Below are 22,144 nucleotides of genomic sequence, written 5' to 3'. Positions count from 1 at the left end.
CAAACCTGCGCCACTATTTGGTGCGGTTTTGCTGGCAGAATTCCCTGCGGCTACCGGGGCGGATAAGCTGTGGAGTCTTACTTAGCATATCCGCCTAGTGTGTCCCTTATGATGTCGCTCCTGGAGCTGCTGCCGGTCTCTAAATAGGCAGTTGGTCCAGTAGAATTTGGAATTATTTTTTTTTGTGAACCAGCTTAAAAAAATACAAAACTTTTGTGTTAGGGCCTGTTCACATCACCGTTCGCTTCCGCTCCGGGGTTCCGTCTGAGGTTTCCGTCGGGTGAACCCCGCAACGGAAAGTGAAAGTGACAGCACAGCTTCCGTTTCAGTCACCATTGATCTCAATGGTGACGGAAACATCGCTAATGGTTTCCGTTCGTCACCATTCTGGCTGGTTTTCGGACGGAATCAATAGCGTAGTCGACTGCGCTAATGGTGACGGAAACGGAAGCTGTGCTGTCACTTTCACTTTCCGTTGCGGGGTTCACCCGACGGAAACCTCAGACGGAACCCCGGAGCGGAAGCGAACGGTGATGTGAACAGGCCCTAACACAAAAGTTTTGTATTTTTTTAAGCTGGTTCACAAAAAAAAATAATTCCAAATTCTACTGGACCAACTGCCTATTTAGAGACCGGCAGCAGCTCCAGGAGCGACATCATAAGGGACACACTAGGCGGATATGCTGAGTAAAACTACACAGCTTATCCGCCCCGGTAGCCGCAGGGAATTCTGCCAGCAAAACCGCACCAAATAGTGGCTCAGGTTTCGGGAGGCATGTCCGCTGCGGGAATCCTGCAGGGAAAAAAAAGTTTAGACTTGCCCCGGCCGTAGTCCTGGTGACGCATCTCTCTCTTCTGAACGTAGCCCCGCCTCCTGGAATGACGCTGTAGACCATGTGACCGCTGCAGCAGTCACATGGGATGAAACGTCATGACAGGAGGCCGGGCTGCGCTAAGAATAGAGGATCGCGTCACCAGGACTACGGCCGGGGCAAGTCTAAACTTTTTTATAAATTTAAAAAAGTGCCTTTTTATTTTTTCTCATTTGTGAGTTTTGCGGCAGAACCGCAGCATTTCCGCAACAGAGGAGCAGCGATTCCACAGAATACATTGACACGCTGCGGCTTAAAAAGCCAAAAGCCACACGGCAGGTCCATTATTTTTGCAGCGTGTGAATGAGATTTGTTCACATCTCATCCACTCTGCTGCGACTGTAATACGCTGCGGATTTTCCACAATAAAATGTGTTGCATAAAATCCGCAGTGTTCATGCCTAGTGTGTTCCTAACCTAAGGCCGGATTTACACGAGCGTGTGCTATTGGCGCGCGCAAAAACGTGGCGTTTTGCGCATTCAAAAGGTCCATAACAGCTCCGTGTGTCAGCAGCGTATGATGCGCGGCTGCGTGATTTCCGCGCAGCCGCCATCATTATGACACTCTGTTTGTATGTTTGTAGCACGTGGTGCATTTCTGTTTTCATTCATAGTTTATACGGCTGCGGAAGTGCTGGGCGTGATTTTCACGCACCCATTGACTTCAATGGGTGCGTGATGCTCGTACAATGCACAAATATCGGACATGTCGTGAGTTTTACGCAGCGGACACACGGACACACGCTGCCTGAAAATCACTGACAGTCTGCACGACCCCATAGAGTAACATAGGACCGCGCGAGGCGCGTGAAAATCACGCGCGTTGCACGGATGTATTACACGTTCGTCTGAATAAGCCCTAACAATAAGGCCCAGTTCACAGAGTTTTTGGGCCTTGATATTGACTCGGACACTGCGTCAGAATCAGCACCAAACAACTTCCAAAACCGCCTCCCATTGATTTAATCTGAAATCAATGGGAGCCAGTCGCAGAAAAAAGGAAAAGCAGCACGTCCTTTCTTGCCGCGGTTCTGCCTCTGACCTCCCATCGAAATCAATGGGAGGCAGAAAATGCATTATTCGCTGCGTTTTTTGTCTGCTGTCCTCAATCGCCGTGGGCAAAAAACGCGGCAAGATAGTGTGGGCAGGTCAAAATCTGCCTCAAAATTCGGTGCGCGGTTCCAGGCGGTCGCGAGTGCGCATGCGCGGGAGTTTGCGGGTGCGCGCGATCGGTCGCACGGGCGGCGATCTTTGACGGCCCCCATGCTACCCAGGGCCGCCATCAGGGGGGGTATTAGGGTTACTGATGTGAGAGGCCCGGCCAAACCTAATTGAAAGGGGGGCCCGCAGCTCACGACATTCTTTTGGTGAAAAAAATGGGCCCCATTGCAGGGGCCTGTTTTTTTTCTACCAAAGGCAAGTTGCGGCAGTTTGCCGGGCCCCCCTTTCAATTAGGTTTGGCCGGGCCTCTCACATCAGTACCCCTAATACCCCCCCTGATGGCGGCCCTGGGTACCATGATATAGTTCTGGACGGAGTACCGTTAACAGGCGGTGCCACGGTAGGGGGGCCCAGAAAATTTAGCTGTAGGGGGCCCTGAAATTCCTGATGGCGGCCCTGACTATACTCTGTAGAACCCACTTAACAATTTATGGGGTGTGTGTCTCCAGTGGCACAAGCTGGGCACAACATATTGGTCACTGAAATGGCATATCAGTGGAAAAATGGCAATTTTTCAATCTGCAACATCCACTGTGCACTAATTTTTGCAAAACACTTGCGGGGTCAAAATGCTCACAATATCTCTAGATAAATTTCTTCAGGGATGTATTTTCCAAAATGGGGTAATTTTTCAACGCAACATGGTGTCCGAAAACGAATTTTGTAAAATCTCCACTCCAAAAAACAAATTGCTCTCCTTCCCGTTAGAGCCTTGCTGTGTGTCCAAATAGAAGGTTATGACCAAATGTGGAGTATTTCCGTACTCGGGAGAAATTGCTTTACAAATGTTGGGTTGCTTTTTCTCCTTTATCCCTTGTGAAAATTAAAACAATGTAACTTTTTAGTGGAAAAAATTTGATATAAATTTTTACGGCCGAATTCCAATAAACTCTGAAAAAGACCTGTGGGGTCTAAATGCTCACTATACCACTAGATAGTTTCCTTAACGTGTGTAGTTTCCAAAACTGGGTCACTTTTGGGGGTCTCCCACTGTTTTGGCCCCGCAGGGGCTTTTGAAATGTGACATGGCACCTGAAAACCATTCCAGCTAAATTTGAGCTCCAAATGGTGCACCTTCTATTTTGAGCCCTGCCGTGTGTCCAAACAGCAGTTTACGACCATTTATGGGTGTATTGCCGTAATCGGAAGAAATTGGTTTTTCAATGTTGGGGTGCTTTCTCGCCTTTAGTCCTTGTAAAAATGTAAAATGTACACGTTTTATTGGAAAAAAAATTAGCTTTTCAATTTTATGGCCTAATTCCACTAAATTAAGCAAAAAAACCTGTGGGGTCAAAATGCTCCCTATACCCCTAGATAAATTCCTTCAGGGGTGTAGTTTCCCAAATGGCGACACTTTTGGGGGTTTCCACTCATTTAGTCCCACAGGAGCTTTGCAAATGTGACATGGCGCGGCAAACTATTTCTGAAAAATGAGCTCCAAAATCCAAATGGTGCTTCTTCTTCCCTTCTGAACTCTGCCATGTGTCCAAGCAGCAGTTTATTACCACATATGGGGTACTGCCGTAATCGGGAGAAATTGCTTTTCAAAGATTGGGGTGTTTTTCTAGAGGCTGTAATAGTTTATGACACTTTCCTGTCCAATATCTGCAGCTGCCATAAAGCACACCCTGGTCAGGAAGGTAATGTGTGCCTCAAATATATATATATAAAAAAAGTTAAAATAAATAACTTCAACATTAAAAACAAAAGAAAAACAAGCAGATTATTCCTCTTCTAGATTTTTTAAAGTTTTATTTTATACCATTAGCATTTTACTGACCTGTTCATTTTGTTAGCTTGATTTCATTTTTGCATTTCCTGTTGATACCTTTGTAAGGCTATAGTCACACTTGCATAGGAGGTTTAGTGGAAAATTCATTCACAATAATGGCCACAATAGCAGTGAAAAGAATGGAAACCACAATGGAACCCCAACAGACCCCATTATAAGCCAATGGGGTTCGTCTGGATCCATCATATGACTAATCCGGCACCTCATCTCAGCAACGGTGCAGATGTAAACAGAGCCTGATCCTTGCATTACCCTCACCCTTCAATATGTTAAATGCCCTCTCATTTTGTTTTATTACATCCATGACTTTCCATATTGCTTACCTTGTTTTTCTGGACATTTTTATTACCAGCGGATATGAACTTATTATATGATTTAATTATAATATTTTTTCCTTAAAGTCACTATTTAGTTAATGTATCTTTATTTGCTACAATACAATTCCTGTCATCAAAAATAAATGCTTCCCTCAGTTGATTAAAGTTTGCTTTCCCAAAAATGATATTTTTTTGGGAATTACCTTTGTGTCATTTTCTTGAATATTATACTATAACTTACCAAGGTATGATCACTGCTGCAACAACCAATTCTGGCATTTTGGCCGTCTAAAATTAAAAGTGAAATGGCAGCACTCCTGTGAGATAAAGAATACAACAATATATTCTCTGAATAATATTGACATACATTGGCTGAATAATGGCATAAAGTGACTTAATATGTTTTCCATTTTTTTTTTTTCATGAAAAATAAGATCAATTTCCCATTATATGTTTTAAAAAATATGCCCTCTGTCCCTACAGCGCCTGTTATACTGCCAGTATGTGACACAGCCACAGCATGGTGCCCCGTACATTGCAGAGAGTGAGAGAAGGGGTCCTTGTATGGATTTGAGTGGTGCCACAAAGTATGCATGCATTGGCACTCAGGGCATTGGGCACTGTTGGGATGGAGGGCATTTTTTTTTTAGATATAAACAAAAGAAAACTCCTTTAATCATACCATCATACAATGACTATTAGTGATTTATTAATTTGTGTTACTTATATAGCACCAACATTTTCTGCAGTGCTGTACAGTGGTTATCACTCACTGTCCCCAATGGGGTACACAATCTAAATACCCTATCTGTATATTTTTGGAGTGTGTGAGAAAACCATAGAACCCACCCACAAACAAGGGGAGAATATACAATTTCCATGGAGATGTTGTGCTTGGTTTGATTTGATCTGATCCCAGGACTCAAGTGCTGCAAGGCAACAGCGCTAACCACCGAGCCACTATACAGTGACTTAATATTACCGCCATCAAGTTATCAGATACCATATTGTGACCGCATGATAACACCATATTGGGACCAAATAGTGCCGCCATACTATGAATGAATAATACCACCACACAACATCAGAATAATACTGCCATACTGTGACCAAATAGTGCCGCCACACTATGAATGAATAATACCACCATACAACGTCAGAATAATACTGCCATACTGTGACCAAATACCATTAAATAGTGGCTGAATATTACCACTATACAGCGATAGAGTAAATGTGCCATGCAGGCAGTCTGAAGGGCATCATCACACCACAAACAATGATCAAGCACAGTCAAAAGCACCACATGGCAGATACGTCCCATTGTTGCCCAGGTTCTTCTGTACATGTTGTATCTGATCTGTTAAAGCTTCCCCCCCCCCCCCCGAAGTGGTTCTTCCAAAAAACTATGTAAAATAATTTTTACAGAATAGGGGATGGAAACATACAGTTTCCAGTGCAACCACTATCCAAAATTCGTGTTAGGTTAGATAAAATTCTACATTTCCAGTGCAACCACTATCCCCAATTAATGTTAGGTTAGATGACATTCTACATAATAAGGACCCCATTACTACCAAACCAGGGAAATAAATCTACCAGTATACACACCAAGAGTTCAATTGGCACATACACCACACACACCAATACGATGGTGCTCCGTGTCATACACATGAAAATTGGAAGATCTTATAATATACCAAAGATAGACGGAATCACAGCCCCCATGCTGTTTAAGCTTGGGAGCTGGTGACTATAGGGTATGTCCCCTTAAGGGATTTACCCAGCAGTCTGTTTTCCTAGGTAGGGTGGGGTTTTAGCAGGGGTTTTGGGTGGGCCCTCCCACCCATATAAATGGTGTTACATTGGGGAGTCACTTCCTCTTTGACTCCCCTCCGGCCCTTGGAAGGAACCCTCCCGCCCCAAAAGTTGTTTTTAAGGGCTTGTATCGTTGTAAAGTAATACCTTAGTTTCTTCTGTTCAACTCCAATTATGTTGTTGTAGTTATCTTGACGTTTTAGCTGGTGTGCCATTGATTGTTATACTTGTAATTTGTATATTACTCATCTTGTCCCTTTGTTTCTTTGTCCCTAGTCACAGCTGGCGGTGTGGAGGGGCCTTGTCCGTTCAGGCTAGGGACGATGGGAGAACAGTCACCTGTCGTACCAACTAAGACGTGCCCACTGCGGAAGCAGTAGCGGGGCACGCGAGGTGACGGTTATTTTCAACAAGATCAAGATCTTCCGGTGTTAACTGCGGACAAGGTTTTTTCCCTCCATGCTATAACAAAAGCTGTGGCCTACCCCCACTTTTATACCCACACTAAGTCTCCTGTGTCAGTCATTTGGGGAAGACAGACCGTCCATTTATATCCCTGTAGTCAATAGACACGGCACTCACCGATTTAATGCAAAATGCAGTACTCCAAACATCGGCATGACGGCCGTTTCACGTCACATGATGCTTCATCAGGCACCAAGATGTTGTCGTGCCGATGTTTGGAGTACTGCGTTTTGCTCCTGCAGCCCATGTGTTTTTATGGAAAGAAAATAAAGTGAAGAAACATTGAAATCGGTGAGTGCCGAGTCTAATTTCCGTCTATCCTTGTCATATTATAGAAATTTACCAGTGACCACAATCTTTCCTCCATATCAGAGTGAGCACAAGGACAGATATATCCACTCTACACTCTGGGACTTTTAAGGATGGAACATAGAAGTAATGAGACTTTGGGGTTAACTTCACTTCACTATTGACATTTTAGAAGTGGAAATTGTATGTTCTAATGGCTTGAATAGCTACAATTTCTTCTCTCCCACCAAGATTCATTATATGAACCAAAAAGGGGTAAAATGTATATTCAGTTGCGCCTTAATCTGTGCTGACAGAAAGGGGTTACACCTCCAAGTGTTCTTCTCATTTGCTGGAAAGGGTTTGGCTTCTCCATAAAGACTTGCTACAAGCCCGGCCATTGATTTTTAGTAAGAAGAGACCATCCCATCTCCACAGTGTAAACAAACGCTTGTAATTTTGTTACCAGTCGTAGGTCTCTTGATTGAGATGAAGTGTTGTGTGTTACTGTGTGTATCATTCTCTTTGGAAGTGCAGCATAATTCACGATGATTGAGTGACAGAGGAATGCAGCGCTCAGGTTTTTGGCATGACAGCCACGGGATGGATACATCCTGCTAACAGACAGGGTAGAACAGAACGCCCGCAGGGAGATTCCTGCATTGTATTACTCTCTAAGCAACTTGGCTCAATTTTCATTTTGCAAAAGCTATAAAGATTGGAAACAATTACAATTTGGAGAAGCTTAACAGAGGTAAGAGTAGGTAACAGTCATAGTGTTTGTGGAACAAACACTGAGGGTTTCATTCTTCTCTCTTCCAAACAGGTGTTTGGCACCCAGAGGATAATGTTAATGTGGCTTTAAGCTGGCAGAAAACCTCGAGACAATAGTGGGTTGAGAGCTTCTAAAATGATAAAGTGATGTGTGGTCACTGGTAGCTACTGACAAACATGACGCTTTGTTTGTGTATCTAAAAGTATCACACAATTAAATAAATGTCAGTAGGCTGCGTGTAAAGCTTAGGTTCACATTTTAGAAGCTAAAGGTGAACCTAAATCTGTATATTAGGAAAATGCATACACAGCAATGTCCGTCTCGCTGGCCGTCTTGTCTGGAGGAATGGGAATAAGGGGACTCCCATTCTCCTGCTAACTATAGGACCCAAAGGTTGGTTTTTCACCTATCCTGTGGAAATGCCATAAATGTCTAAGATGGGAAGACCCCTTTAATATACTTCTATTATTGTAGTTACTCCAAATGAGTGGGATAGATAAGATAGCACAGCAAGGAAAATAAAGGGAAGTCAAATTGAAATTCTCAGAAGTTGCATTGAAACAGCAGGAAAGCAAAATTCCCCAAGACTTCCCTGCTTAAATATTAGAATGCTCCTTAACATAAAAGTAGGGATTCCCATAAGGCTCTGTTCGCAGTGCGTTTAATGGCTAAGTTCAGCGTATACACCATCTCCTCCAGTAGCACCGAACATATAGCCCCATCCTTTATGCCACTGTATACCGTACCAGGGCTTACATCATCCATAGACCCCTATGCAAAAAAAAAAGTACACATGTTTTTTTGCAGTGACCCACTCTATAGGATAGCACAGAAGACTACGCTTTCCTATACAGTAAAGAAAATGGTATAGGGAAGCATACCTGAACAGCAGATGCCAAAGGGACACTCGTAAAAAATCTGTGGGGGCTTTAAGCACATGTACTGGGAGTATCTCTTGGTGCATACACTGAATGTACATACCAAATGTGGTGTGAACAGAGCCTAATAGAATGGCAGTCATTACAGAGCCCAAATTAATTATTAGACTATGTACTGTAAGAAGTGGGACCCAGGATGCTGCAGGACCCGGTGTCGGTTGTGTTGCTTAATAGATGATATGAAGACGGGAGCCAGGAGGTAGTTGTGAACTCAAAACTTTTAGGTGCACATGGCTACACGTATATTCAGTTCTTCCTAATATGAAATATGGGAAGCACAACAATTAGACACGGCTCAGGTGACTGGATCCCTGATGCAGGGGTTGGTCTGGCAATCAGGACTAGTAGGCGGCAAGATGGCTGACTGCTCATGTGCTTTTCAAGGGCCGACTCCTGCTCGCACGATCGGACACTACACAACGGGGAGACTCCCGCCTCATTCTACCGCTTCCTCTTCAGTATCTCTGACACAGGCCCAACGATAAGCACCGTCGTCTCCAGCAGCTTCTACACGGCTCTCAATCTCTTATCCAACTAAGTACATAGCTGAGGCATTGCCCCTTCCTCCCAACACTGGATGCAGTTTAGCGGTCTCACCACCATTTTATGCATTAAGTGCCACTCCCAGCGTGATGACGCGGGGTAGTTACACTGCAAGTATATAGGGGAGAAGGAGCTGGCACTACTGTATTGGAAGTCCATCAATTACACAAGGAGATTCAAATCAGGAGATTCTATTTACATCTTAGGGTGGTGCTCAGCACGAAAGAACATCATGTCAGCAAAGCACAGCAATAGTAGAAGTTGAAAAATGTGGCACTCACCCAGAAGGTACAAGGAGATCCTTTATTTGGAGGCTTAAAAGGGAAGACAAGACAGACAATACAGGTTACAGTCTATTTCCCGCTGGGATGCGCTTCTTCTAACCTAAAAACAAGGCGGCCAGTGTTCTTTAAATAGCCCGCTCGGCACCATGATCACACATACAATACAATTAGCCCGGGACAGTGCTCATTGGCGGAGCCAATCAGAGGGCTCGAAGCTTCGCACATCACGACGGGATTCCCGTCATGAAAACAATGCGCAGTCGGCATTCCTCGTCATACAGGCGAGAGCACAACTCCATGACTCCATGCCAGTGCGTCATCGAAGTGGCAGTTACCTAAAAAAAATACAGCTATCTCTGCTGAACTATCATGCGAGCAAGGAGAAACAGGACTAAAGGAGGAGGCGCAACCGTGGTCTCAACCCCCGCCGTGCCTCCTTGTGTGGCGGGGGGGGCGAGTCCCATGCACCCCAAATCCCCATCCCCTAATAACATGCATCAGCAATATAGACAAAATGATAGGAATGCACCTGTAGGAAGAAGAAATCTCTGAGTAACACTGATGAAGGGGAACAGACATTATAGGAAAAATAATCTCTGCAAGAGTGACAAAAATTGGGGTCAGGGCCGTATATCCCAGCACCCACAATTTAAACAGCCAGCAGACTAATCACTAGTCCCCTTACAATGTTTAATAACATAACATTTAGGCTGGGTTCACACGACCATGTTACGTCCGTAAAGGACAGAACGTATTTCAGCCGCAAGTCTCGTACCGCACACAGTGCAGGGAGCCGGGCTCCTAGCATCATAGTTATGTACGACGCTAGGAGTCCCTGCCTCTCCGTGGAACTACTGTCCCGTACTGAAAACATGATTACAGTACGGGACAGTTGTCCTACAGCGAGGCAGGGACTCCTAGCGTCGTACATAAGTATGATGCTAGGAGCCCGGCTCCCTGCAGTGTGTTCGGTCCGGGACTTGCGGCCGAAATACGTTCCGTCCGTTACGGACGTAACATGCTCGTGTGAACCCAGCCTAACAAACATTGTCTCTACATTCCCCTGATGTCCCAAGCTCGAATTTCTCCAATATCTATGCACTCTCCTCTAGCCAGACCGTCCCCACTCCCCTTGACACAGATGCAATGTCCACAGGATCCAAAATCCTGGGAATAACTACATCATCTTAACCCAGAGCCATTTACATGTCCATGCAGTAATAACAACATAATATACAGTGGTCATATGGGCACATAACAATAACCCATGCCACTGCTGCACTGACCACCGTCCCACCTGGGGGTAAAACAGCAGAAAATAGAAAGATACGATGCGAGTGATAGAGATACGTGTGTGTATATATATATATATATACACACATACATACATACATGCATACATACATACACACACACAGTGGATATAAAAAGTCTACACACCCCTGTTAAAATGGCAGGTTTTTGTCATGTCAAACATTCAGTACAAGATGAATCAATTCAGAACTTTTTCCACATTTGTGACCCATAGTCCATACAATACCATTGGAAAACAAAAATAATTTAGAGCGGAGAAATAAAAATAACAAAAACTACTAATGTGGTTGCATAAGACATTAAAGGTGGAAAAAGTTCTGAAATGATTCATCTTGGACCGATTTTGTAACCTGACAAAAACCTGACATTTTAACAGGGGTGTGCAGACTTTTTATATCCACTATATATATATATATTTGGCAAGGACGTGTTGTCGGAGGCACAGATAGCTCCGCCCACAACCCGACCTGCAAGAAGCCTGTGAGGAAGGAGATGTGAGTGCTCAGTCTGTCTGTTGTTTGTGCCTCTATTTGTCTGTGTGTCTCTGTGTTTGTGTGTGTATAAGTTCCAGTATGTGTGTGTGTATTTGTGTGTCTAAGTGCCTATATATGCATCTGTATGTGTATATATTTCTGTGTGTGCATCTACTACATTATCTGTACTCAGTTATCACTGTGTATTATCTGTGGTGTTACATAGGACTGCAGGTAACATCTACTACATTATAGGGTAACAAACAGAAGGAGGTCCACGTTCTTTACCCTGGGTGAATACTCTAATTATTCAGTGTGTGTGTATGTACAGTGAAGGAAATAAGTATTTGATCCCTTGCTGATTTTGTAAGTTTGCCCACTGTCAAAGACATGAACAGTCTAGAATTTTTAGGCTAGGTTAATTTTACCAGTGAGAGATAGATTGTATATTAAAAAAAAGAAAATCACATAGTCAAAATTATATATATTTATTTGCATTGTGCACAGAGAAATAAGTATTTGATCCCTTTGGCAAACAAGACTTAATACTTGGTGGCAAAACCCTTGTTGGCAAGCACAGCAGTCAGACGTTTTTTGTAGTTGATGATGAGGTTTGCACACATGTTAGATGGAATTTTGGCCCACTCCTCTTTGCAGATCATCTGTAAATCATTAAGATTTCGAGGCTGTCGCTTGGCAACTCGGATCTTCAGCTCCCTCCATAAGTTTTCGATGGGATTAAGGTCTGGAGACTGGCTAGGCCACTCCATGACCTTAATGTGCTTCATTTTGAGCCACTCCTTTGTTGCCTTGGCTGTATGTTTCGGGTCATTGCCGTGCTGGAAGACCCAGCCACGAGCCATTTTTAATGTCCTGGTGGAGGGAAGGAGGTTGTCACTCAGGATTTGACGGTACATGGCTCCATCCATTCTCCCATTGATGCGGTGAAGTAGTCCTTAGCAGAGAAACACCCCCAAAACATAATGTTTCCACCTCCATGCTTGACAGTGGGGACGGTGTTCTTTGGGTCATAGGCAGCATTTCTCTTCCTCCAAACACGGCGAGTTGAGTTAATGCCAAAGAGCTCAATTTTAGTCTCATCTGACCACAGCACCTTCTCCCAATCACTCTCAGAATCATCCAGATGTTCATTTGCAAACTTCAGACGGGCCTGTACATGTGCCTTCTTGAGCAGGGGGACCTTGCGGGCACTGCAGGATTTTAATCCATTACGGCGTAATGTGTTACCAATGGTTTTCTTGGTGACTGTGGTCCTAGCTGCCTTGAGATCATTAACAAGTTCCCCCCCCGTGTAGTTTTCGGTTGAGCTCTCACCTTCCTCAGGATCAAGGGTACCCCACGAGGTGAGATTTTGCATGGAGCCCCAGATCGATGTCGATTGACAGTCATTTTGTATGTCTTCCATTTTCTTACTATTGCACCAGCAGTTGTCTCCTTCTCACCCAGCGTCTTACTTATGGTTTTGTAGCCCATTCCAGCCTTGTGCAGGTCTATGATCTTGTCCCTGACATCCTTAGAAAGCTCTTTGGTCTTGCCCATGTTGTAGAGGTTAGAGTCAGACTGATTAATTGAGTCTGTGGACAGGAGTCTTTTATACAGGTGACCATGTAAGAGCTGTCTATAATGAAGGCACCAAGTTGATTTGGAGCGTGTAACTGGTCTGGAGGAGGCTGAACTCTTAATGGTTGGTCGGGGATCAAATACTTATTTCTCTGTGCACAATGCAAATAAATATATATCATTTTGACAATGTGATTTTCTGTTTTTTTTTTTTTATATAATCCATATCTTTCTGGTAAAATTAACCTAGCCTAAAAATTCTAGACTGTTCATGTCTTTGACAGTGGGCAAACACAAAATTAGCAAGGGATCAAATACTTATTTCCTTCACTGTATATATATATATATATATATATATATATATATATATTTTTTTTTTTTTTTATTTATTTATTTTTTTTTTTGACAACTTGGGGTATGTTAGCTGACAGGATCACTATCTCCAGGGTAAGATGGTTGGCACACTTAGGAATTTTCACTCCATCACAGTGGATTCGGTATGAAACTGGCCGCAACCAGCTTTGTCTTCATACATGAAAAGCCGTTATACAAAAGAGTTCAAAATAAACCCTAGACTACCGGGAAATAAATGAACGGTCTGTCTTCCCCAAATTAATGACACCGGAGACTTAGTATGGGTATAAAAGTGGGGGTAGGCCACAGCTTTATTAAAGCATGGAGGAAAAAACCTTGTCCGCAGCTAACACCGGAAGATCTTAATCTTGTTGAATATTCCGTCACCTCGTGTGCCCCGCCACCGCTGCCGCGGTGGGCATGTCTTAGTTGGTACAACAGGTGACTGTTCTCCCATAGTCCCCAGCCTGAACGGACAAGGCCCCTCCACACCGCCAGCTGTGACTAGGAACAAGGAAATAAAGGGAAAGGATGAGCAATATAAAATTTACACAAATAACAATCAATGGCACACCAGCCAGCACGTCCAGATAGATAAAACAACATAACCGACTTTAAGCAGAAGAACAGTGCAATATCAATTTTCAAAGAAAAACAAACGAGGAGAACCAAATGTTAGGGCGGGCGGGAGGGTTCCTTCCAAGGGGCGGGGGGGAGTCAAAGAGGAAGTGACTCCCCTGGGTAACAAACTTTATATGGGAGGGCGGGGCCACCCATCCCTGCTAAAACCCACCCTACCTAGGAAACCAGACTGCTGGGTAAATCCCTTAAGGGAACATACCCGATAGTCACCAGCCCCCAAGCTTAAAAAGCATGGGGGCTGTGAGACTACCGGATATAAATGAATGGTCTGTCTTCCCCAAATGTATGACACCAGAGACTTAGTACGGGTATAAAAGTGGGGGTAGGCCACAGCTTTATTAAAGCATGGAGGAAAAAACCTTGGCCGCAGCTAACACCGGAAGATCTTGATCTTGTTGAATATACCGTCAACTCGCGTGGCCCGAGACCGCTGCCGCGGTGGGCACATCTTAGTTGCTACGTCAGGCGACTGTTCTCCCATAGTCCCTAGCCTGAATGGACAAGGCCCCTCCACACCGCCACAGGAGTGAGGTGTACCCCTATTCCGAGCTCCTACCCCCACCAGCCAAAAGGAAAAGCGCCCTATCAATTGCATCCTGAAGACCTGACAGGAAGATGTCCAGACCTATGTCATTCAGATGGAAACCATCTTGTAACATCAAACGCTTGTTATCCCCTTCCAATTGTCGATGACGTATGACCACCCCTCCCATGGACCCAACATGCCGAGACACCCGCATGTTGACCATATGTCTCGCCCTTTCAATGGCTGAATGATTGCGAGCACCATTCCACAGCACCCTGGGGACTATCTCAGACCACACTATGACCAATTCCGGAAAAAATGTGGCAAAACGGTCGAAATCAGCCCTCATGACAGAAATAAGTTCCGCCACCCTAACAGAACATAGGTCGTTCCCTCCAGCATGCACAACCACAACTGCCGAGCTGTACGTAACTTTGCTCAAGATGACCACTTTAGGAGAACCTGGAGCCACTTAAGGCCCCTAAAACCTTTCCAAGCTACATCCACTTGATTGAAGCCGAGACTGGTACCCCCGAGCCGATAAGAAGCTCGTTGTGCAGGCCAATAAATGTAGGAGTGGCCCAGCAGCCACACCAAAAGCCTCTTGAAACCTATAACGAAAGAAAAACAGAAATAATTATCAAACCAACAAATGAGGGCGAACATAACGGCGGACCGCATCCGACTTCCAACGCCCCAATCTCTTTACATCTGCATCAGACATGCCCCCCGCCTCAGCTACTGTCACGGCGCCAATGCGGAACGAGTGGGTACCGTATTCAGACGGATTAGCCCCAGAAACACTCAAACAACGTTCAAAGACCTTGATAAATTGAAATTTAGTTAGGGGGGGGGGGGCTATCGCCATGGACCAAGAAACAAGGACCGGAGGGACGAACTGCATCATATCTAGTGATAACGTCCACCGGGCACAATGATGAAGGGAGCTTAAAAATGGACAACCAAGAGCCCTGCCCATATATGTCAGTTTTTGAACGACTAACCCTGACCCTGACAGAATCAGGCAGCAAAACTACATTCTCGCTGAGGAGACCCGCTACCCGCATGCGCAAAGGGGAAACCAATTCGCCTATATGCAGGGTGCCAAAAGAATGCTAACATAAAAGCACACTGAAACAACAAACCCTCGTACACGGGCGTGCAGGTTTCCGCCGCACTAACTACTAGCCGCTGCAATAATGAAAAGGAAACCGACCTACGCATATCAACCGTAGATTTGTCATTTTTCCATCCCCGCAAAATCAAAGAAAAAAACTGACTCTTAGTGGCGTCCAGCAAACCCAACAACTTCAAAGCAAAGGCTACTCTGGCAGAAACGCCTTTATCCCGCAACCAAGACAGGTAAGCAACTGTAATGCCATGGCAATTCTGTGGAGAGAGGAGCACCTCCTCCTCCGCACAGGCTAACCACTCTCGCCACGCCTTACCATGACCGCTCCATGTAGCGGGAGCAACCAAGGACTCCACCAATGGTATTAGATGTTCACCGGCAGATCCCAAAGGAAATAGGGGACCTGCCTTGACAACCATATTGAAAGACAAACATAAGAAAACAAAATGACGTAACAGAGCCAGAACTGGTGGAGAACTCGAAGTAAGTTTGTTAATGGCTATTACAGTGCTCTCATTGTCAGACCAAAACAATATCCTCTTATTGCGCATGTCACCTCCCCATATCTCTAAGGCAACGAGAATAACTCCAGCAGTGTCAAATTCTTGGTGAGACCTGCCGCAAACCAATCCTGGCGCCACTCGTGGGCTGACCATTTATTGCCAAAAATTGCTCCATAACCCAAAGACCCTGCTGCATCCTTGAACAGTTCAAAATCAGCATTGCAACTCTCGCGCTCAGGAAAACATGATAGCCCATCGTATTCTGACAGGAATTTTAACCACATACGCAGATCATCCTTCAGGGCTGCCGGCAACCGAATAAAGTGATGAGGTTGCTTAACTCCCGCCGTAGCCAGTGATAGACGACGCAAAAAAACTCTACCCATGGGGAATATCCTACAAGCAAAAGCCAATTGACCCAAAAGGGATTGTAAATCCCTCAATGTCACTTTCTTTACCCTAATACACGAACCTATGCAGTCCTGCAGCCGGGATAATTTTTCCTGTGGTAAACTACGAAGCATTCTTTCAGTATCAATCATGATACCTAGGAATGACAAACGAGTAGAGGGGCCTTTAGTTTTTTCTTCCGCTAACGGGACCCCGAACATGGACATGAAATAACGAAAACATTCTAACGTAGAACGACAAACCGGCGAATCAACCGGACTGACGAACAAAAAATCATCGAGATAATGCAAAACCGCAGAATTACCAGATTCCGACCTAATCACCCATTCGAGAAACGTGCTTTTGAGACAACATTAGTTGAATCCAAACATCCGTAGCTTTAGAAGACCAGCCGACCTCCGTCTCAGCGCCAGACGACGTCTGAATTCCTCATCGTATCTCCACCAAGCCGTACCACCATGCAATTTATAAGTCGAATATATCGTATCTAAATACGTAAACAACTCAAAACCTTTTTCAGGGTACTTTTTACCAAACACACTCGCTAAAATAACAAAAGCTTGCATGCAATTCCCAAATGTTTTAGCCACTTTAGGCTTTTTATCCTCCGTTTTTTCAAACCGTCTCTCTTTATCCACAGTTAATTCTTCCGAGGATAATAATGACCATATATCCACAAATTCACATTTTTCCACTTTTTCCCTCGTTTCCGAGGATAAATGCGTCCCCAAGGGGGCGACGCCACAAAAATAAGAATCCCGAAATAGTAAACCTGCCGGGGCCGGCTCAGGCTGTGCAATGGGCGCCCCTGGAGGATGCACTGAGGGGCTAGGACCCTCCATTTTAGCCAACATACATTTTAAAATATCCAACATTTCACCCCCGCCATTCAAGGCGGCCTTACCCCAAGCTGGAACGCAGGACAACTCACCAGTCATATGCGTAGAGGGTAGTGCATCAGGACTCGGCACGGTAGGCAGCAAAGGAACAACTGTAACCGCAGCAGCAGGCGCAGATGGATGTCTCTCCTGCCCTCGGTCGTGGGACCGCCTGCTCCGCCCATGTCTCCGACTCCTATGTGAACACCTCGTAAAACGACTGTCCCTACTGCTCACAGACGATGACGAAGAATGGTGACCAGACCAGCCCCTGCGGGAACTGCGGGAACGTCTCCTACTGTGCCTGCTCCTTGAACGGCATCTATAACCACTCCGGCGTTCCCCGCTACGAGAACACCCAGGAGAGCAACTGCTCCTCCTACGCCTATTGTCCAATTGACCCAGCCACAGATGGGGAAAGGCTACGCCCACCGTGGGACCCATCTCTCTGGCATGAAATACGGGCCTTGTGACGCTGTCCAGCAATGGGAACCTGAGCGCCATACGTAGGCGTGCCTGGCACGCAATAAAAAAGCTCATCCGAGCTGTTAATGGCCTAAGAGCCAAGCTCCTCTTGGGGAGCTATATCACTAGCATTCCTCCCCTGTTGAGCTTGCTGTCCAGCAGAACCGACACTAGGGGGCAGTGTTGCTGTGTTCACTGTGGGAGTATGTGGTGTTTGGGGAGGAGGTGCTGGTATGGCCGCACCACGGCCAAACCACCGAGCCAAACCACCTGGGGGCTTGGTGACTGGCTGCTCTGCAGCAGCCTCCAGAGCCACCCCACTATCTGCAATGTGCAGACTAGTAGCAGGGGAAATCGCCCTAGCGATCCCCTGCTGGCCTGCACGCCGCTCTGCTGCTAATGCAGAGCAGTCACATGTCACGACACCCTCAGCCGCCGGAGCTGTATTAGGCAGCGTCCGGGGGTTTCTAGAAGGCGCTCTGCTTCTCTGACGAGGCAGAGCCGGAGAGGGACTCAGGGGGTCGGCAGCGCCGTGCGGGCCGCGCCTGCCTAATCGCTGCCCGGCCAGCCACATCAGTCTGCTGTTCAGGGGGTGAAACGAGCAGGGAAGAGAGCCAGCCGACTCCTTCTCTCACGATCTTCTCCTTCAGGAGAGCCATTAAAGCAGCGTCAGCCATTATTACTCTACCAGAATATGTAGGACAAAATCTCAAGGGTTCCTTCCAAGGGGCAGAGGGGAGTCAAAGAGGAAGTGACTCCCCTGGGTAACAAACTTTATATGGGAGGGAGGGGCCACCCATCCCTGCTAAAACCCACCCTACCTAGGAAACCAGACTGCTGGGTAAATCCCTTAAAGAGGCTCTGTCACCAGATTTTGCAACCCCTATCTGCTATTGCAGCAGATCGGCGCTGCAATGTAGATTACAGTAACGTTTTTATTTTTAAAAAACAAGCATTTTTGGCCAAGTTATGACCATTTTTGTAGTTATGCAAATGAGGCTTGCAAAAGTCCAAGTGGGTGTGTTTAAAAGTAAAAGTCCAAGTGGGCGTGTATTATGTGCGTACATCGGGGCGTTTTTAATACTTTTACTAGCTGGGCGTTCTGATGAGAAGTATCATCCACTTCTCTTCAGAACTCCCAGCTTCTGGCAGTGCAGACACAGCGTGTTCTCGAGAGATCACGCTGTGACGTCACTCACAGGTCCTGCATCGTGTCAGACGAGCGAGGACACATCGGCACCAGAGGCTACAGTTGATTCTGCAGCAGCATCGGCGTTTGCAGGTAAGTCGATGTAGCTACTTACCTGCAAACGCTGATGCTGCTGCAGAATCAACTGTAGCCTCTGGTGCCGGTGTCCTCGCTCGTCTGACACGATGCAGGACCTGTGAGTGACGTCACAGCGTGATCTCTGGAGAACACGCTGTGTCTGCACTGCCAGAAGCTGGGCGTTCTGAAGAGAAGTGGATGATACTTCTCATCAGAGCGCCCAGCTAGTAAAAGTATTAAAAACGCCCCGATGTACGCACATAATACACGCCCAGTTGGACTTTTACTTTTAAACACACCCACTTGACTTTTGCAAGCCTCATTTGCATAACTACAAAAATGGTCATAACTTGGCCAAAAATGCTCGTTTTTTTAAAATAAAAACGTTACTGTAATCTACATTGCAGCGCCGATCTGCTGCAATAGCAGATAAGGGTTGCAAAATCTGGTGACAGAGCCTCTTTAAGGGAACATATCCGATAGTCACCAGCCCCCAAGCTTAAACAGCATGGGGGCTGTGAGGCCATCCAGCCTCTAACTAAACATACAGCTTCCCTAGCTATCAGAGTGAAAGGCCTTCTGCCCAGCACCTCACAACAAACATGTGTTCTTACCAAAACTTCTGACTCCCACAGGCCGGCAATGCCTGTCTTCCTCTGACTGGGAGCCCTGTGTGAGTAGATCACACCATCCTTAAAGGGGTTTTCCAATACTTTATTTTTTTTTTTAAATCAATGCAATGTTCCTCTATTAAGATATTAGTGCACTCTGTCTAGCTTTTTCTTGATAATAAATGGTTTTAGTAACATTACTCCCTATTGTTTACCTGGAGAGGTTTGTTTTGCTCAGTAAGTTCATTCCTCTTCTCTTCCTGTGTTTCTCCTCCCTGCATGCACTGCTCTAGTCCCAGCATGCAATGTGCATGCAGCAGTGCACTTGCTCCGCCTACTACACCCAGCTCTACTAACTTCTGCAATCTCAGTCTTCATTTTGGTGCTCTCATTCTATTACTGCTAGCACAAGCTGAAATCACTGGATATCTGCGTTTTTAAACAACACTGACCCTATATGATGATACGTAAAGTTTGGTCTTTATAATTATAAGTTTTCTAAATGTATATTAACTGTTTATACAGTCTTAGTTTTAAATACTGTATTTTATATATATATATATATATATATAAAATAAAAAAAATTGAATTCTAACATGTGAATTGGGATAAAAGGAGCAATACCTGTGGATCGCCGCTGCATCCTGTGTCGGAGATTCACAGTGAGCAAGAAAAAACTAAAGGGAAGCAGCGCTCCTAACTAACCATCGATGAAAAATAATTCCCCTTCATGTAACTCTGCTACCTGTCAACTGAAAAGTCATCCACCACAGGGAAAAATGTTAGTCCATCATGTCTGATTCCCAGGTGTTTCTTTGCGGTACTCCTCTGTGTGGAAACATTTTTCACTCTGGCAGCTGATTTTTCCATTGACAGGTAGCAGAGTTACACAACAGGAAAACAAATTCCCCATCATGTAACTCTGCTACCTGTGAACTGAAAAGTCATCGGCTGTTTGAAGGGGGTGCACCGCTCGTATAAGCGCTGCTTCCCCTTACTTCATCACACTGTGAATCGCTAACTAGTTCGTATAGAAGCGAAGTATTGCCTAATTATTTTTTTTGGGCTTCCAGTTCAGTTCTGAAGTGGCTTTGAGGGGCCTATATATTAGACACCCCTATGAAACACGACATTTTAGAAACTAGACCCCTCAAAGTATTCACAACAGCATTTAGAAAGTTTATGCACAAAATGTTTTACCAGAGAAACGCAACTCAATACTTATTGTCCAGATTCTGCAGTAGAAATATCCCACATGTGGCCCTCGGGCGGTAATGGACTGAAGCACCGGCCTCAGAAGCAAAGGAGCACCTAGTGGATTTTGAGGCCGCCTTTTTATTAGGCACCATGTCCGGTTTGAATAGGTCTTGTGGTACCAAAATAGTGGAAACCCCCAAAAGGTGATCCCATTTTGGAAACTAGACCACTTGAGGAATACATTGTAGTTTTCTTGGGGTGCATGCAGCTTTTTGATCAGTTTTTATTCTATTTTTAAGTGGCGCGGTGACTAAAAAACAGCAATTCTATTGTTTTTTAATTCTATTTTTGTTACAGCGTTCACCGTGCGCTATAAATGACATATTCACTTTATTCTATGGGGCGATACGATTAGGGCTCATTTACACGAGCGTATTATACGTTTTTGCAACGCGCGTCGCAGGGACCTATGTTACTCTATGGGGCCGTGCAGACAGGTACGTGATTTTCACGCAGCGTATGTCCGCTGCGTGAAACGCACGACATCCTATATTTGTGCGCTGTTCATGCATCACGCACCCATTGAAGTCAATGGGTGTGTGAAAACCACGCATGTCGCAAGGAAGCAATTCCGTGGGACGCGCGTGATTCACGCAACAGCACTGTAAAGGATGAATGAAAACAGAAAAGCACCACGTTCTTTTCTGTTTACAAACATCCAAACGGAGTGTCATAATGATGGCGGCTGCGCGAAAACCAGGCAGCCGCGCATCATAAAGGGCTGACACACGGAGCTGTTAAGTGCTTTTTGCGCACGCAAAACGCCGCGCTTTTTGCTTGCACAAAACGCACACGCTCGTGTAAACTCGGCCTTACGGTGACACCAGATGTTTATAGTTTTTTTATGTCTTATGGCGTTTGCACAATAAAATACGTTTTGTAAAAAATCATTCACTTTTTGTTACCTTATTCTAAGAGCCAGAACTTTATAATTTTTCCATCAATAAAGCCGTGCGAGGACTTATTTTTTGCGTAACGAACTGTAGTTTCGATCAGGACCATTTTTCGGTAAATGCAACTTTTTGATCTATTTTTAATACATTTTTTGGGAGGTGAAGTGACCAAACAATTGTGATTTTGGTACGGTATATTATTATTTTCTTTTACGGCGTTCACCGCGCGGGATAAATAACAAAATAATTTTGTAGTTCAGGCCGTTACGGACGCGGCGATACCAATTATGTATCGTTTATTTATATATTTTTATTAATAAAAAAGGACTGATAAGGGAAAAAAAGGGGGATTTTTTTTAACTTTTAATTTCTTATTTTTACACATCTTTTTTAACTTTTTTTTTTACTTTATTACTTTGTCCCACTAGGGGACTTGAGGGCAGGAGGCCCTGATCGCTATTCTAATACACTGCACTACATCCGTAGTGCAGTGTATTAGAACTGTCAGCTATTCACTGACAGCA

At 45.0% G+C, this 22,144-nt stretch overlaps 1 long non-coding RNA gene across 1 annotated transcript; it reads right to left on the bottom strand.

Annotated features, from left to right (window-relative positions):
* Positions 1-13,314: 13,314 nt before the first annotated feature.
* On the bottom strand, positions 13,315-19,922 carry LOC142663620 (uncharacterized). Its single transcript, XR_012851118.1, has 2 exons — positions 19,686-19,922; positions 13,315-14,814 (listed from the first exon to the last, which is right to left on the bottom strand). It is a non-coding gene; the product is annotated as an uncharacterized LOC142663620 (long non-coding RNA).
* Between the last annotated feature and the right edge of the window lie 2,222 nt (positions 19,923-22,144).

Source organism: Rhinoderma darwinii, chromosome 11 (genome assembly GCF_050947455.1).
Source record: "Rhinoderma darwinii isolate aRhiDar2 chromosome 11, aRhiDar2.hap1, whole genome shotgun sequence".
NCBI lineage: Eukaryota > Metazoa > Chordata > Amphibia > Anura > Rhinodermatidae > Rhinoderma > Rhinoderma darwinii.
Note: the sequence above shows the minus strand (reverse complement) of the source record. Positions and strands in the feature narration are given on the sequence as shown.